Source organism: Eschrichtius robustus, chromosome 3 (genome assembly GCF_028021215.1).
Source record: "Eschrichtius robustus isolate mEscRob2 chromosome 3, mEscRob2.pri, whole genome shotgun sequence".
Classification (NCBI taxonomy): Eukaryota; Metazoa; Chordata; class Mammalia; order Artiodactyla; family Eschrichtiidae; genus Eschrichtius; species Eschrichtius robustus.
Genome location: NC_090826.1, coordinates 28,553,812 through 28,571,901, shown reverse-complemented (window position 1 = coordinate 28,571,901; position 18,090 = coordinate 28,553,812). Strand labels below are relative to the sequence as shown.

The 18,090-nt window shown below is 38.3% G+C and overlaps 1 protein-coding gene and 2 pseudogenes across 3 annotated transcripts in view; 1 reads left to right on the top strand and 2 right to left on the bottom strand.

Annotated features, from left to right (window-relative positions):
- ZMYM4 (zinc finger MYM-type containing 4) overlaps positions 1–18,090 on the bottom strand; it is a 175,596-nt gene that overhangs the window by 109,359 nt on the left and 48,147 nt on the right. The window lies entirely within an intron of this gene.
- On the bottom strand, positions 75–10,423 carry LOC137761687 (neuropilin and tolloid-like protein 2 pseudogene; annotated as a pseudogene).
- Positions 315–450, top strand: LOC137763236 (U2 spliceosomal RNA; annotated as a pseudogene).

Below are 18,090 nucleotides of genomic sequence, written 5' to 3'. Positions count from 1 at the left end.
GCTCTACACCTACAGATGCGTCTATGACAGCAACTATAAAAACTTTACTCCCAAGTTGGGGATTCTATAAGAAATCAAGTACCCATCCACATCTCTGAAGCTGTATCATGAAATATCTCACTGACAGGGGTTATATAAACCTGGAGTTGTAACCCCATTTTGGAGACTATCTAAAAAAGGAACAATAAACACTGTCTACACAAAAGCCTTTAAAGTTATACAAAAAGTAAAAATAATCTAGTTTCTTTCAACAGAACCTAAATGAAATTAAGACTCATAAAGAATTAGAGATTCCACATTTCTCAAAACAGGGAATCACTTCTCGGTCTTTTGGCTAAGATCAAGTGTAGTACCTGTTCTTATCAGTTCAAAGCAGGAAGAAAGTTAAAGTATATTCTAGTCTAGAGAGATTTGTGTCTGTTCCATACTGCTGTAAGCCTAGCACCTACAACAATGCCTAACATACAGAAGATCAGTAAATGTTTGCTGAACAAAAGAATTACTTTTACTAGTTAATAAGTATTTAAAACTCATTTTTTTTTTTTAATTTATTTATGGCTGTGTTGGTCTTCGTTTCTGTGTGAGGGCTTTCTCTAGTTGTGGCAAGTGGGGGCCACTCTTCATCGCGGTGCGCGGGCCTCTCATTATCGCGGCCTCTCTTGTTGCGGAGCACAGGCTCCAGACGCGCAGGCTCAGCAATTGTGGCTCACGGGCCCAGTTGCTCCGCGGCATGTGGGATCTTCCCAGACTAGGGCTCGAACCCGTGTCCCCTGCATCGGCAGGCAGATTCTCAACCACTGCGCCACCAGGGAAGCCCTAAAACTCATTTTATATTAAAAACTTAAACATCCTAAGTTCACTTTAAAATTTGCAAGAATCGCAAAAATTAAGCAGGAGTGTCAAATAGTTTTTATGCTTGCAACAGACCACTCCAAATTAAATGTCCAATCCTCTTCCCTCAACCCCACAACTGTAATGCTAGGCTTTTTTCCCTATTGCTACTCCAATTCAAACATCCTTTACTTAAAGCTTCAAATTCATTCATATTGATGATCTTTATAATCATTTTATCAACTTGGAAAATATAACAAATTCTTATGGGAAAAACATACTTTTTATACAGGAAGTGCTCACTTTGCACTGTAGTGCAGGACCATAACAATGACTTTGCAATCTGAAATCAAGCAAAGCAATCTGAATAATCAAAGGGAAAAAATTACATTGTTCTGTGACATTTAAAATTTTTTAAACATGTAAGACTCTTTTACTGTCAGTTAAAATGTATAGAGAAATGAAGAATACTGTGTAATATTTACTATTTTATAATTTAAAACATAAGAAACATTGAAAATCAGTATTTTGTTTCTTTGTAAAAACGTTACCAAGAAAGTAAGACAGTGCTTACCTCCTTCTTTTCCTCATATAACTTACGATACAGAATAAGTATCTCTTCCAAGCCTTGGCAAAATGTCATAAATTTTTCCAAGTTTGGTAGAACATGCAACATTTTATCCTTTGCCCTTTCAATCTTGTCATATACTTCCAAGAATTCCTTTAACGTGATATTTTTGCCAGTCACTTCCTCTGAGACATTTTCATCCTTTCTGTCACAATCACTTTTTTTCATTTATGTTCATAAATTTGCCTTTACTAAGTTCCTCAGACTTTACATCTATATTCTCCACCTTATGACCACTTCATGATTCTATGTCTTCCATCACATAAATTACTGATGAGACTGCCTTCCAAAACAGACCTATCCCACATTAAATAGTTTATGATCAATTATTTGCTCAACTAATCTTTGGAATCTGGGAGTAAAATTCACAGCAGCGGCTTCCCTGGTGGCGCAGTGGTTGAGAATCTGCCTGCTAATGCAGGGGACACGGGTTCGAGCCCTGGTCTGGGAAGATCGCACATGCCGCGGAGCAACTAGGTCCGTGAGCCACAACTACTGAGCCTGCGCGTCTGGAGCCTGTGCTCCGCAGCAAGAGAGGCCACGATAGTGAGAGGCCCGCGCACCGCGATGAAGAGCGGCCCCCGCTTGCCGCAACTAGAGAAAGCCCTCGCACAGAAACGAAGACCCAACACAGCCAAAAATAAATAAATAAATAAATAAAAATTAAAAAGAAAAAAATTCACAGCAGCATCCCTATCTGCTCTAGCAGCTTTAATCTATGCTGATTCTGAAATGAAACCAGCCTTTACTGGTAATGAAAATTTCTTCAGCCTTCTTGTAATTAGTTTTCTTTCAATGCAGCTTGGTATGAATGCTAGCCAAACTGATTGAGATCTGCTTCTATTACAATTTAAACTATATGATGTTGAAGCAATTTTACCTTATTTTTTATATTCATCTCATGTTTTCAATACAGTTCATACCAAACCTTCATACAGAAAAAGTACTTGTCCTATCTTCACTACCTGCCACTATTTTCAAATCTTCTATAACATCCAATTTTTCAGATCTAGTATTATCACCTTTCATTTCTTTGATGAACTTCCATCTTTGCTGGTCAACTCTCTCCTTTGATTGCCCAGTTTTGTAAAATGTCACATGAATTTATCATTGGAAAACAAGGAGGTAACACATCTATACACTTTGCTATCTGTACAAAAAATAAATAACAGATGCACAGTGACCAACCTCCAACAGACTTTGAGAGAAGTAATGTGACTGGTCACCAATTATGATGGGCATCTATCTATTGATATATGTAGTGATTTGTAAACTGAAGAGCAAGCATCAAAGTTTATACACTACACAATTATTCACAGTTAACATACCATGGTAAATGACAGCTGAACTGTGTTGTTAGGTGACCAGTGTTTTTTAACTAAACTATACCAACAGAAATTCGAGCATATCAGAAGCCTGCAAAGTGAAGACTGACTGTACAAAGAAAACAAAATGTAAGTATGTAGTTAGATGTGGAAAATATTTGCTGTCAAATATGTAATAGGTCTCAAGAAAGACTGTTGGTATCAGTAGAGTTTCTTTCTAGATGCTGCTCTGCTACTAATTCACTAACAGACCTTAAGCTAGAAACTTAACTCTTCAGGGGCTCAAATTCTTCAACCCATATAAATGAATGAAGTTGGTCTACAATATCCTAAAAGTTCTCTCCAAACTCTCAAACTTGAGGCTCACAATTCACTTCAAGCCAGGCATAAACTAAAAACTCAAATTGGTGTAACGGAGACTGAAAACTTGATGAAAACACTAAAAAAGTAGACCTCACTCTCTCTCCTTAGGTGCTTTTTTCCCAATTAAATGACTTAAGATATTGACAAGTCTTCCCTTAAAATGGAATCAAATCCATACTCCTTTCACATTTTTTTTTTCCTTTCACATTTTTATTCATTCTAAAATTTACGTAAAGTAAAATATAATAATTATTTCCACTAAAGTTACTTTGACATGAACTAAAAATTAAATAGGCTTAATTTCTCCAACAAAACAAAACTGACTATCAACTTACTATAAGTATACTTAGTGTTTGTAATTAATCTCTCGTGTACTGTCAGCACACCTTATTAGTAGCGTTTTTTAAGTGCTATGTAGAAAACCAAAGTTATAATTAGAAGCAACTGAAGTGGACTTTCCTGGTGGTGCAGTGGTTAAGAACCCGCCTGCCAATGCAGGGGACACGGTTCGAGCCCTGGTCCAGGAAGAACCCACATGCCGCGGAGCAACTAAGCCCGTGCACCACAACTAGTGAGCCTGTGCTGTAGAGCCCGCGACCCACAACTACTAAGCCCGTATGCCACAACTACTGAAGCCCACATGCCTAGAGCCCGTGCTCCGCAACAAGAGAAGCCACTGCAATGAGAAGCCCGCGCACCACAACGAAGAGTAGCCTCAAATCGCTGCAACTAGAGAAAGCCCACACGCAGCAACGAAGACCCAACGCAGCCAAAAATTAATTAATTTTAAAAACAAAAGAAACAACTGAAGTAAGCTGGATTTTACAAATTCATAATTCTATGAAATGAAGCAACTGAATTAATTTCAAATTCAGAATTATATTGAACTTAGACAATAGAAATGTATTACTAAAGATTCACAGAATGCTATCATTTCACTGCTTAATTAACATGCATATTTTAATGAAAAAGACATTTGTTCAAATAGCTACAAAAACCTAATAAATAAAATGGACAATATTTATCACCATAGACAGAGTATAGATTCTCAGTCATTGCAGAGAAAAAAACTTCAAATAAAAATCAGACTCAACTGTGAAAAGCTATCATCCTAAAATAACTTCTTTTATGACTTTTTTCACAACAGCTAATGAGAAAATTAAGCTATCCAGATTTAAAAAGTAAAAAGGAAAGTCATTTTTGAATAGGTGGACAATGTCTTCCTTTCAATCTGAATATGTATTGACAGAATGCTACATTTACCCTAAAACATAAACTAAGGAAGAAGGAAAATATGTGCTCCCATGATTCTTTATAATATGTTTGAAACTGTTTAGCTATACTTTTGTCATCAAGTTTTCTACTCCAAAATGATGTATAAATTTGGTTCCTCATTTGGAAGCTCAGGAACATTTATTATAAAATTCATGGGACTTCCCTGGCAGTCCAGTGGTTAAGACTCCAAGTTTCCAACGCAGGGGGCGAGGGTCCAATCCCTGGTCAGGGAACTAAGATCCCACATGTCAGATGGCCAAAACAAAACAAAACAAATAACATTCACTGTTATTAAGATCCCACAGGCCGCACAGCGCAGCCAGAAAAAAACAAAAGCAAAAAACAAAAAACAAAAAAGTAATGATAAAATTCGTGATATCCCTCAAGGGAAATATCTTCACTGCTTCCTAATATCTACAACAAATACAAACTTGTAAATTATAAAACTTACAATAAATAAAAGTTTTCTTCAATTATTTAAGGTAAAAATAAAAAACTCGGATCCCTCACATCAATCAAGATGCAAACTGCCACAACCCAAAAAAGTAAAAATCAATCCGAAGAAATCTCCTAAATCGTATATTGACAAAAAATTGAAAAGTTAATTGATGTCTAGCTTCAAAGTATCTGTGGAATGGAAAAACAAAGGCAAACAAAGATTACTCAGCCTACAAATATCTGCCGCCATCTAAGAAACCTTTGAAAAAGAAAACCCCCAGAAGCAGTGGTTCTCTACATGTGGTTCTTAGACCATAAGGGTCCCAGAATCCTTTCAGGAGTCCCCCAAAGTCAAAACTATTTTCACAGTAATACTAAGACATTCCTTGTATTTTTACCATGTTGACATCTGCACTAATGGTACAAAATCAATTCTGGGTACAACTACTGGCCCCTTAGGCAGTAGCACCAAACTGTACTGGTCGTTGAGTGTATTCATCACTGCCCAATAATGGCTGTCACGCATATATATTAGAAAGAAAATATGACTTAAATATTTAAAATTTCTTGAGAGAGTATCTCGTAGAACTAACCAGACATGATCAAGCACTTCTATTTAAAGAATAACTTAAAAGCAAGCCCAGGCAGTTCAAGTTTAATTGAAATTAAAATATTAATTCCTTTAGTGATAACCCACTAACTTTTTCTATCACGAAAGACATTTACAAAATCTAAGTTTTCTGTGTTTTTTCCAAAGCCACAATTAATGTATGATAATAAGATTGTATGTAATTATACTTAAGTGTAACATTTAATATATTAAACAAGATAATATAGGTAGAGGCCAGAAGGATCAAACTTAAATCGTCACTAAAAAAAATTATTTTTAGTTAAAAAATAATTTTTAACTAAATTTTCATAGTTCTTAGTTCTCACACCTAATTTACTGTGTCATGTTATGTTAATCCCAGATAATCTGACAGACCAGTAAAAAGAAACCAATAAAAATATGTCTAACAAGATGGAAAACGTAGTATTTCTAGATCATTCACCTTATAAAAAAACGAGAGTTGGGACTTCCCTGGTGGCGCAGTGGTTTAGAATCCACCTGCCAATGCAGGGGACATGGGTTCGATCCCTGGTCCGGGAGGATCCCACATGCCACAGAGCAACTAAGCCCGTGTGCCACAACTACTGAGCCTGCACTCTAGAGCTCGCGAGCCACAACTACTGAGGCCGTGTGCCACAACTACTGAAGCCCAAGAGCCTAGAACCCGTGCTCCACAACAAAAGAAGCCACCGCAATGAGAAGCCCATGCACCACAACAAAGAGTAGCCCCCGCTTGCTGCAACTAGAGAAAGCCCACGCGCAGCAACGAAGAACCAACGCAGCCAAAAATAAATAAATAAATAAAGATTTTTTTAAAAAAGAAAAAAACGAGAGTTATTTGTCATTTTAAATGAACTTTTTGTTAAATGCATACAGGCATACCTTGTTTTATTATGCTTCATTTTATTGCACTTTACACATTGAGTTTTTTACAAATTGAAGATTTGTGGCAACCCTGCATCAAGTAAGCCTATCAGCACTCTTTTTCCAAAAGCTTCTCACTTTCTGTCTCTGTGTCACATTTTGGTAATTCTCACAATATTTCAATTTTTTCATTATTATTTTTACGGTGATCTGTGATCAGTGACCTTTGATATTAACATTGTAATTTTTTCAGGGTGTCATGAACTACAGCTATATAAGACAGTGAATTTAACTGATAAGTGTGTGTGTCCTGACTGCTCCACTAACCAGCCATCCCCCCCCTCTCTCCCTCTCCTCAGGCCTCCCTGTTCCCTGAGACACAACAATATTGAAACTAGGCCAGTTAATAACCCAACAATCGCTTCTAAGTGTTCAAGTAAAAGGAAGAGCTGCACACCTCTCGTTTTAAATCAAAAACTAGAAATGATTAAGCTTAGTGAGGAAGACATGTCAAATGCCGATAGGGCAAGAGCTAGGCTTCTTGCACCAAACAGTTGGCTAAGATATGAATGCAAAGGAGAAATAATTGTAGGAAATAAAAAGTGCTACTCCAGTGAACACACGAATGATAGGAATGCAGAAGAGCCTTATTACTGTACTGATACAGAGAAAGTTTTAGTGGTCTGGAGAGAAGATCAAAGCAGCCACAACACTCCCTTAAGCCAAAGCCTAATCCAGAGCAAGGCTCTAACTCTATCTTCAGTTCTATGAAGGCTGAGAGAGGTGAGAAAGCCACAGAAAAAAGACTGAAGCTGGCAGAGGTTGGTTCATGGGGTTTAAGGAAAGAAGTCATCTCCATAACACCAAAGGACAAGGTGAAGCAGCAAGTACTGATGTAGAAGCTGCAGAAAGTTATCCAGAAGATCTAAGATAATTAATGAAGTTGGTTACACTAAACAGCAGATTTTCAAGGTAGATGAAACAGCCTTCTACTGGAATAATATGCTATCCAGGACTTTCATAATTAGAGAAGTCAATGCCTGGCTTCAAAGTTTCAAAGGACAGGCTGATTCGTGTAGGGGCTAATGTAGCTGGTGACTTGAAGTTGAAGCCAGAGCTCACTTACCATTCTGAAAATCCAAGCGCCCTTAAGAATTATGCTAAATCTACTCTGCCTGCGCTCTACAAATACAACAACAAAGCCTAGATGACAGCACATCTGTTGAAAAGATGGTTTACTGACTATTTTAAGCCCACTGTCGAGACCTACTGCTCAGAAAAAAAAAATTCCTTTCAAAATATTACTGCTCACTGACAATGCATCTGGTCACTCAAGAGCTCCAATGGAGATTAATGTTGTTTCGTGTCTGCTAACACAACATTCATTCTGCAGCCCATGGATCAAGAGGTCACTGTGGCTTTCAAGTCTTATTACTTAAGAAATACATTTCATAAGACTATAGCTGCAATAGACAGTGATTTCCTCTGCTGGATCTGGGCAAAGCCAACTGGAAGCCTTCTGGAAAGGATTCACCATTCCAGATGTCATTAAGAACATTCATGATTCATGGAAAGAGGTCAAAATATCAACATTAACAGGAGTTTGGAGGAAGTTGATTTCAACCTTCTTGGATGACTTTGAAGGGTTTAAGACTTTGGTGGAGGAAGTAATTGCAGATGTGGTAGAAACAGCAAGAGAAACAGAACTAGAATTGGACCCTGACAATGTGATTGAATTTCTGCAATCTCATGATGAAATTATAGCCAACAAGGAGTCACTCCTTAGGGATGAGCAAAAGAGTGGTTTCTTGAGAAGAAATCTACTCCTGGTGAAGATGCTGTGAAGACTGTTGAAATAACAACAAAGGACTTAGAACATCATATAAACTTAGTTGATAAAGTAGTGATAGGATTTGAGAGGAACGACTCCAATATTGAAATTTTACTGTGGGTAAAATGCTATCAAACAGCATTACATGCTAGAGAGAAATCGTTTGTGAAAGGAAGGGTCAATTCATGCAGCAAACTTAACTGCTGTCTTATTTTAAGAAATTGCCACAGTTGCCACAATCTTCAGCAATCACCACCCTATTCAGTCAGCAGCCATCAACATCAAGGCAGGAGGCCCTTCCACCAGAAAGAATATGATTTGCTGAATGCTCAGATAATGGTTGGCATTTTTAAGCAATAAAGTATTTTAAAATTAAGGTATGCATATTGTTTTTTCAGATACAATGCTATTGCACACAATAGACTATAATACAGTATAAATATAACTTTCATATGCACTAGGAAACCGAAAATTCACGTGAGTTGCTTTATTGATATATTCGATTTATTACAATGATCTGGAACTGAACACACAATATCTCTGAGATATGTCTATATGTGCTCTCTCTTTCCAAAAGTGAGGAAAAGACAATCTATATAAAATTTCCTAGCTAGAGAAACTGGATGAACTCAATCATTTGTCTGTAAAACTCTTAACTAATGAAATTCTATAAACGCTGTTTTAGAATTATTTAAAGATTAGCTGCTCCCTTTTTGAAAGGACATACATACACCTGAAACATATCTCTTTAAACCAAGAATATATAATAACTGTATGTATGCATAAATTACATAGGTGTGTATATAGAAAAATTGATATATATAATCTCAATTATAAGCACTTACGTAATATTCAAAATTTTAAATAATCATGTATCACTCTGATAAACATAAAATAAAATTGTAAGCCCAAATAAGTTATACTATGTACACAATTAAAATATATACACTTTGAATATAACTCTTTTCTTAAATAAATTTATTTATTTATTTATTTATTTTTGGCTGCGTGGGGTCTTCGTTGCTGCGTGTGGGTTTTCTCTAGTTGCAGCGAGCGGGGGCTACTCTTCGTTGCAGTGCGCGGGCTTCTCATTGCAGTGGCTTCTCTGGCTTCTCTTGTGGAGCACAGGCTCTAGGTGTGCGGGCTTCAGTACTTGCGGCACACGGGCTCAGCAGTTGTGGCTCACGGGCCCTAGAGCACGCAGGCTCGGTAGTTGTGGTTTGCGGGCTCTAGAACGCAGGCTCGGTAGCTGTGGTGCATGGGCTTAGTTGCTCTGCAGCATGTGGGATCTTCCCAGACCAGGGCTCCAACACATGTCCCCTGCATTGGTAGGTGGATTCTTAACCACTGTGCCACCATGGAAGTCCCTTGATCCACTTTCCATGTCAGCTTAGCTTTTGGAGTAGCTTTAATCATCCGTATGCAATCAACTGCTTGGCCCGGTTTTGTTTTTTTCCTCTTGTTCTACCTGACTAGAACGTACTATTCCGTCAGCTTCTGACAGCTCAAACTGGCAATCTCCTAGATAAGTAAAGTCTGGATCTGGAATAAACGAATACTTTGATGGAAATCCCAGTCCTTCAAGTTCTTCATCAGAACTGAACTTAATCCACATGAATCTCCCTGGTGATCTAATTAATGGAGGGCTTTTCACAGCACAGTAACGATCTACAAGTGGAGAGAAACCAAACGGCCCATCTTGAACTTCCAAGTGATCAAACCGACTTTCAAATGATGGTTCTATAATAATAATGTTCATCAAAGGTCAACTCTGTTTTCTGACATGGAGCAGCTTCCAAAATGTAGATATATTCTTTGTCTGGTGGATATGAGTCAGGATACTTTGGTGAAGTAAAATGGCCTCCATTGCTGGTTCAAACCCCAATCCCACACTGGGTTGCAGGAATGTGCTTGATTCCAATAGTTTGTCCATCTTGGGTCTTTTGGCCACAGCAGTACCTTCCACTACAAGCACTGTTATTAACAACACTTTGAGGACCGAGCAGAGCTGCTCTAGGGCTGTGTTCCCGAGCTGCCCAGCGCTTCGAGAGGGGCCGAGGTGGCGGTGGTGGAAGCACGGGGCTCACAGCTCATGGCGGCAGCAGCCCCACTCCGTCCCCATAGCCTGCAACCAGGCTGCTCCCTGGGGGGCAGGCCTCAGGTCTGGGGCCCGCCATACCCAAGCCTCTCGGCGGGCTCTCGTGCTGCCCCAGCCCCTCGACGGGCACCACCTCCTGCTCCGCAGCGCTCCGTCCCATTGACCGCCTCAGAGCCAGGAAGCACAGACGCGGGGGACCAGACCTATGCAGGCCAGTCTGCCTGCGGCCACAGAGCACACCCCGCTGAAGTGGCCTAATATAATTTTTTAAAAACAAAATGGCAACAACTGAAAACACAATAAAGATCTTTATCTTAGCCAACACACGCACACGCGCACACACACACACACACACACACACACACACCCTTTACAAATAACCTAACTTCCAGAACTGTCCCTGGGAACAAAATAACAGATAAAAGCTTATTTTTAAAAACAGGCAGGATAGACATTTTTGCCACATTATTTTCAACTATGAAAAATTATTAAAAAGTCCCTATGCAGGGAAACGATTAAGTTATATATTAATACACATTATACTATGGAATTCTACGCAGACTTTACAAAGAATGAGGTAGAAAGTTCTGGAGATGGATGGAGAAGATGTTTGCCTAATATTCTGAATATACTTATTGCCACTGAACTTAAAAATGATTAAAATGGCAAATGTTATGTATATTTTAACACCATAGAAACACACACACAAATAAGGTAGATCTGAATATACTACTATGATGGGACACACACTGAGAGAAAACAGAAAGATTTAAAACTCTGAAACAACTTAAGGACAGAAAAACTAACAGAAAGACCAATGTCTCAACAAGGAAACAGAAGATATAATGAAAAAACAGATTAAAATTTTAAAACTGAAAAATGAAAAAACCAAAGTAAGAACTCACTGAGTGGTTACCAGGGGCTGGGGGGAGGGGCAAGGGGGTAACGGGATAGTCATTATTTAATGGGTAAAGAGTTTCAGTTTGTGATAATGGAATAGCTCTGAAGATGGATAGGGTTTACACATCAATGTGAAAGTTATTAACGCCAATTAATTCTACACTTAAAAATGGGTGAAATAGTAAATTTTGTTATGTATACTTTACCACAATAAAAAAAATGCATAATGAATAAAACTAAAACAAACCCTCATTCATGGGCTCATTAGCAAAACAGAGATGGAGAGGAAGGAGTCATGAAAATAGATTAACAGAATCACCTAATCTTAAAAAAAAAGAGAAAAAAAGATTGGGGGGGTTAAAAAAGAATGGTGCCTCAGAAATCTGTGAGCCATATCACAATACAACATTCATGTAATCAGAAGCCCAGAAGAAAAGAAAACCTGGAGTGCAGAAAAAATACTTGAAGAAATAATGGCTGAGAACTTCACAAGCTTGAAAAAACACATATATATCTGCAGATTTAAGATAAGCAAACCCCAAACACGATAAATCTAAAGATATTCACATTAAGACACTCATAATTAAACTGCTGAAAACTAAAAACAAAGACATCTCAAAAACAGGCAGAGAAAAACAACACTTTACTTATCACTGCATATTTCTCATCAGAAATCTTGGATGCTAAAAAAAAATGGAAACTATTTTTAAAGTGCTAAGAAAAAAGAACTATTAACTCATAAATCTATATACAATGAATATACCTTTTGGAATAAAGGTGACATAAGGATATTCTTTGATGAGGAAAACTAAAAGCATTCACTATCAGTGGACCTGCTCTAAAAGAAGTGTTAAGAAAGTTTCTTGACCCAAGTGAAATGATATCAAAAAGAAATTCAGAATATCAGGAATGAAGAAAGAGCAACAGAAACTAGTAACTATCCGAATAACTATAAACACAGACCAATCTTCTACCCTTGAGTTTTTTAACATATGTTTGACATCTGAATATAAAAATTATAATATACAATAGGAATTAGGTATGTATATGAAATACAACAACAACAACAAAAAACGGGAAGGATAAAACAACCTATATGGTGGTATCTAAATTTCACTTGAAGTGATGAAACATGCATTCTAAGAAGCCAGTCTCAAAATGTTAACATTCTGTTTCAGTTCACCATTCACAAGTCTCCAAAAGACAAAATTATACTGACAGAAAACAAAACGGTGGTTGCCAGTGGTTAAGCAGGAACAGATAATAGGACTATAAAAAAAATATCATGGTAGAGTTTTTTGGAGTGAGAGAATTGTTAGGAATCTTGTTTGTAGTGTTGGTTACAGGAATCTATGTCTGTGTTCAAAATTCATACAAATATACACCAAATCCAAAAAAAGAAATTTTAGCATTTGTTCATTTCTAAAATAAAATACACATACACATGCACGATAAGCTTATACATAATCATAAATAAATATACTGAGTAGTGAAATTACAAAAGATTTTTATTTTTATATCTTTTTAAAATCTTTCAAACTGTCTAAAATGACTAAATGCTTTTGTAATAAAATAAAATGATTCAAAACTAACCAAAATATACTTAAACTATGAGTATGCCACTTAAATACAGTTCACAAATACTATTACTTGAAAAATGAATAAATTAGAACGTAACGTGGGACTTCACTGGTGGCACAGTGGTTAAAAATCTGCCTGCCAATGCAGGGGACACGGGTTCAATCCCTGGTCCAGGAAGATCCCACATGCCATGGAGCAACTAAGCCCATCTGCCGCAACTACTGAGCCCACGCTCCGCAACTACTGAAGCCCGCGCAGTCTAGGGACCACATGCCACAACTACTGAGCCCATGTGCTGCAACAACTGAATCCTGCAAGCCTAGGGTGTGCTCTGCAACAAGAGAAGCCACTGCAATGAGAAGCCCGCACACCGGGATGAAGAGTAGCCCCTGCTCACCACAACTAGAGAAAGCCTGCATGAAGCAACGAAGACCCAATGCAGTCAAATAAATAAATAAATAAATAAATACCTATCCCCCCCACACACAAAAAAACAACACAATGTACTCTGAGATCTCAAAGTGTAAAGCTTAATCATAACAGCAGACAGCTGCTATCTAACCCCCACCCCATTCTCTCACAATGAATTGCCCTCTCTCAAAATTTACAACAAATAATCACAAGGACTCTAAAGAATCATATTAAACTATACAGCCACATGCAAAAGAATGAAACTGGACCACTATCTTACACCATACACAAAAAGTAACTCAAAATCGTTAAAGACATGAATGTAAGAACTGAAACCATAAAGTTCCTAGAAAAACATAGACAGTAAGCTCCTTGACATCAATCTTGCAGATGATTTTTTGGATTTAACACCAAAAATAAAAGGCAAAGAAAGAAAAAAAAAAAAGGTGGGTTTACATCAAACTAAAAACCTTCTGCACACCAAAGGAAACCATCGACCAAATGAAAGGGCAACATACAGGAGAAAATATTTGCAGATCATATATCTGACGAGATTAATATCCAAAGTATACCAAAAACTCATACAACCCAATAGGAATAAAGAAAACATTCCAATTAAATAATGGGCAGAGGATCTAAACAAATATTTTTCCAAAGACATACAGATGATGAACAGGTACAGAAAAATGAGCTAAAAACCACTAATCATCAGGGAAATACAAATCAAAACCACAGACCTGTTAGGATGGCTCTTAATAAAAAGACAAGAAATAACAACTTCTTGTGAGAATGTTGAAAAAAGGGAACCCTTATGTACTGTTGGTGACAACATAAACTGGTGCAGGTACTATGTAAAACAGTATGGAGATTCCTCAAGAAATTAAAAATAGGTCTTCCCTCATGGCACAGTGGTTAAGAATCCGCCTGCCAATGCAGGGGACACAGGTTTGAGCGCTGGTCCAGGAAGACCCCACATGCCGCGGAGCAACCAAGCCCGTGCACCACAACTACCGAGCCTGCTCTCTAGAGCCCGCACACCACAACTACAGAAGCCTGCGAGCCTAGAGCCCATGCTCCGCAACGAGAAGCCACCACAATGAAAAGCCCGTGTACCGCAACAGAGAGTAGCCCCCACTCACTGCAACTAGAGAAAGCCCGTGCGCAGCAACGAAGACCCAATGAAGCCAAAAATAAATACATAAAATAAATAAATTTATTTAAAAAAAGAAATTAAAAACAGAATTACCATATGATTGAGCAATTCCACTTCTGAGAATTTACCAAAGAAAATGAAAACTCTAACTTGAAAAGATATATGCACCCCCATGTTCACTGCAGCATTATTTACAATAGCCAAGACATGGAAGCAACCTAAGTATAAATCAATAGATGAACAGATTAAAAAAAGTGGTATATATACACAATGGATATTATGCAGCCATAGAAAAGGGGGAAGTCTTGCCATCGGCAGCAACATGAATATACCTTGAGGGCATTATACTAAGTAAAATAAGACAGACAACTACTGCATGATCTCACTTACACGTAGAATCAAAAAACAGAAACAAAAACAAACCAAGCTTATAGCTACAGAGAACACATTGATGGCTGCCAGAGGTTGGGGGGGAAAGGGGTAGGCAAAATCGGGGAAAGGGGTCAAAAGGTACAAACTTCCACTAATAAACCAAATAAGTCATAAGGATATAATGTACAGCATGATGACTACAGTTAATAATGCTGTACTACATATTTGAAAGTTACTAAAGAGCAGATCTTAAAAGTTCTCATCAAAGAAAAAAACTTCTAACACTATGGTGATGTGTGTTAACTAGACCTGCTGTGGTGATCATTTCACAATATATACAAATATAAGAATCATTACACTGTATTCCTGAAAGTAATGTCAGACGAGGAGCTGGAATAACCTACATAAATGATAACCACCCATCAGCAGACAAGCGGATTAAACTTTTACTGAGCTCTGCCCAACAGAGCAATACCCAGCTCTACACACCACCAGTCCCTCCCATCAGGAAGCTTGCACAAGGCTCTTAGATAGCCTCGTCCACCAGAGGGCAGACAGCAGAAGCAAGAAGAACTACAATCCTGTAGACTGTGCAACGAAAACCACATTCACAGAAAGACAGACAAAATGAAAAGGCAGAGGACTATGTACCAGATGAAGGAACAAGATAAAACCCCAGAAAAACAGCTAAATGAAGTGGAGATAAGCAACCTTCCTGAAAGAGAACTCAGAATAATGATAGTAAAGACAATCCAGGACTTTGGGAAAAGAATGGAGGCAAAGATCAAGAAGATGCAAGAAATGTTTAACAAAGACCTAGAAGAATTAAAGGACAAACAGAGATGCACAATACAACAACTGAAATGAAAAATACACTAGAAGGAATCAATAGCAGAATAACTGACTCAGAAGAAGGGATAAGTGACCTGGAAGACAGAATAATGGAATTCACTGCCATGGAACAGAATAAAGAAAAAAGAATTAAAAGAAATGAAAAACAGCCTAAGAAACTTCTGGAACAATATTAAACATACCAACATTCACATTGTAGGATTCCCAGAAGGAAATGAGACAGAGAAAATACCAAGAAAACATGTGAAGAGATTATAGTCGAAAACTTCCCAAACACGGGAAAGGAAATAGCTACCCAATTCCAGGAAGCACAGAGAGTCCCAGGCAGGATAAACCCAAGGAGGAACATGCCGAGACACATAGCAATCAAACTGACAAAATTAACGACAGGGCTCCCCTGGTGGCGCAGTGGTTAAGAATCCACCCGCCAATGCAGGGGACACAGGTTCGAGCCGTGGTCCAGGAATATCCCACATGCCACAGAGCGACTAAGACCGTGCGCCACAACTACTCAGCCTGCACTCTAGAGACTACCAGCTACAACCACTGAGCCCACGTGCGACAACTACTGAAGCCTGCACACCTGAAGCCCGAGCTCTGCAACGAGACAAGCCACCACAATGAGACGCCCGCGTTCCACAACAAAGAGTAGCCCCTGCTCGCCGCAACTAGAAAAAGCCCGCATGCAGCAACACAGACCCAATGCAGCCATAAATAACTTAATTTTAAAAAAGATTAAAGACAAAGAAAAATTATTCAAAGCAACAAGGGAAAAACAACAAATAACATACAAGTGAACCCCCATAAGGTTAACAGCTGATTTCGCAGCAGAAACTCTACAGGCCAGAAGGGAGTGGCATGATATATTTAAAGTGATGAAAGGGAAAAACCTACAAACAAGATTACTCTACCCGACAAGGTTCTCATTCAGATTATAGGGAGAAATCAAAAGCTTTACAAAGAAGTAAAAGCTAAGAGAATTAGGCACCACCAAAATAGCTCTACAACAAATGCTAAAGCAACTTCCCTAAGTGGGAAACACAACAGAAGAAAAGGACCTACAAAAACAAACCCAAAACAATTAAGAAAACAGTAATAGAAACATACATATCAATAATTACCTTAAATGTGAATAAGTGCTACTACCAAAAGACACAGGCTCACTGAATGGATACAAATACAAGACCCATATATATGCTGTCTGCAAGAGACCCACTTCAGACCTAGGGACACATACAGACTGAAAATGAGGGAATGGAAAAAGATAACCCATGCAAATGGAAATCGAAAGAAAGCTGGAGTAACAAAACTCATATCCAATAAAATAGACTTTAAAATAAAGAATGTTACAAGAGACAAGGAAGGACACTACACAATGAACAAGGGATCAATCCAAGAACAAGATATAACTATTATAAATATATATGCACCCAACATAGGAGCACTTCAATACATAAGGCAAATGCAAACAACTATAAAACAGGAAATCGACAGCAACACAACAATACTGGGAGACTTTAACACCTCAATTACACCAATGGACAGATCATCCAGGCAGAAAATTAAGAAGGAAAAACAAGCTTTATTTTTAAATTATTTATTTTTGGCTGTGTTGGGTCTTCGTTGCTGCACATGGGCTTTATTCGTGGTGAGTGGGGGCTACACATCATTGTGGTGCGCAGGCTTCTCATTACGGTGGCTCCTCTTGTTGTGGAGCATGAGCTCTAGGCACGCGGGCTCAGTAGTTGTGGCTCACGGGCTCTAGAGCGCAGGCTCAGTAGTTGTGGCTCATGGGCTTAGTTGCTCCACGGCACGTGGGATCTTCCCGGGCCAGGGCTTGAACCCATGTCCCCTGCTTTGGCAGGTGGATTCTTAACCACTGTGCCACCAGGGAAGCCCAAAACACAAGCCTTAAATGACACAATACCAGATAGATTTAATTGATATTCACAGGACTTTCCATCCCATAACAGCAGATTACACTTTCTTCTCAAATGCACATGGAACAATCTCCAGGATATATCACATCTTGGGTCACAAATCAAGCCTTGGTAAATTTTAGAAAACTGAAATCATATCAAGCATCTTTTGCGAGCACAACGCTATGAGATTAGAAATAAACTAGAGGGAAAATAACGTAAAAAACACAAACACATGGAGGCTAAACAATACGTTACTAAATAACCAACAGATCACTGAAGAAATCAAAGAGAAAATCATACAATACCTAGAGACAAGTGAAAACGAAAACACGATGATCCAAAGCCTATGGGATGCAGCAAAAACAGTTCTAAGAGGCAAGTTTATAGCAATACAATCCTAGCTCAAGAAACAAGAAAAATCTCAAACAATCTAACCTTACACCTAAAGGAGGTAGAGAAAGAAGAACAAAGAAAACCCAAAGTTAGTAGAAGGAAAGAAATCATTAAGATCAGAGCACACGTAAATGAAATAGAAACAAAGGAAATAGCAAAGACCAATAAAACTAAAAGCTGGTTCTTTGAGAAGATAAACAAAATTGATAAACCTTTAGCCAGACTCACCGAGAGAAAGAGGGA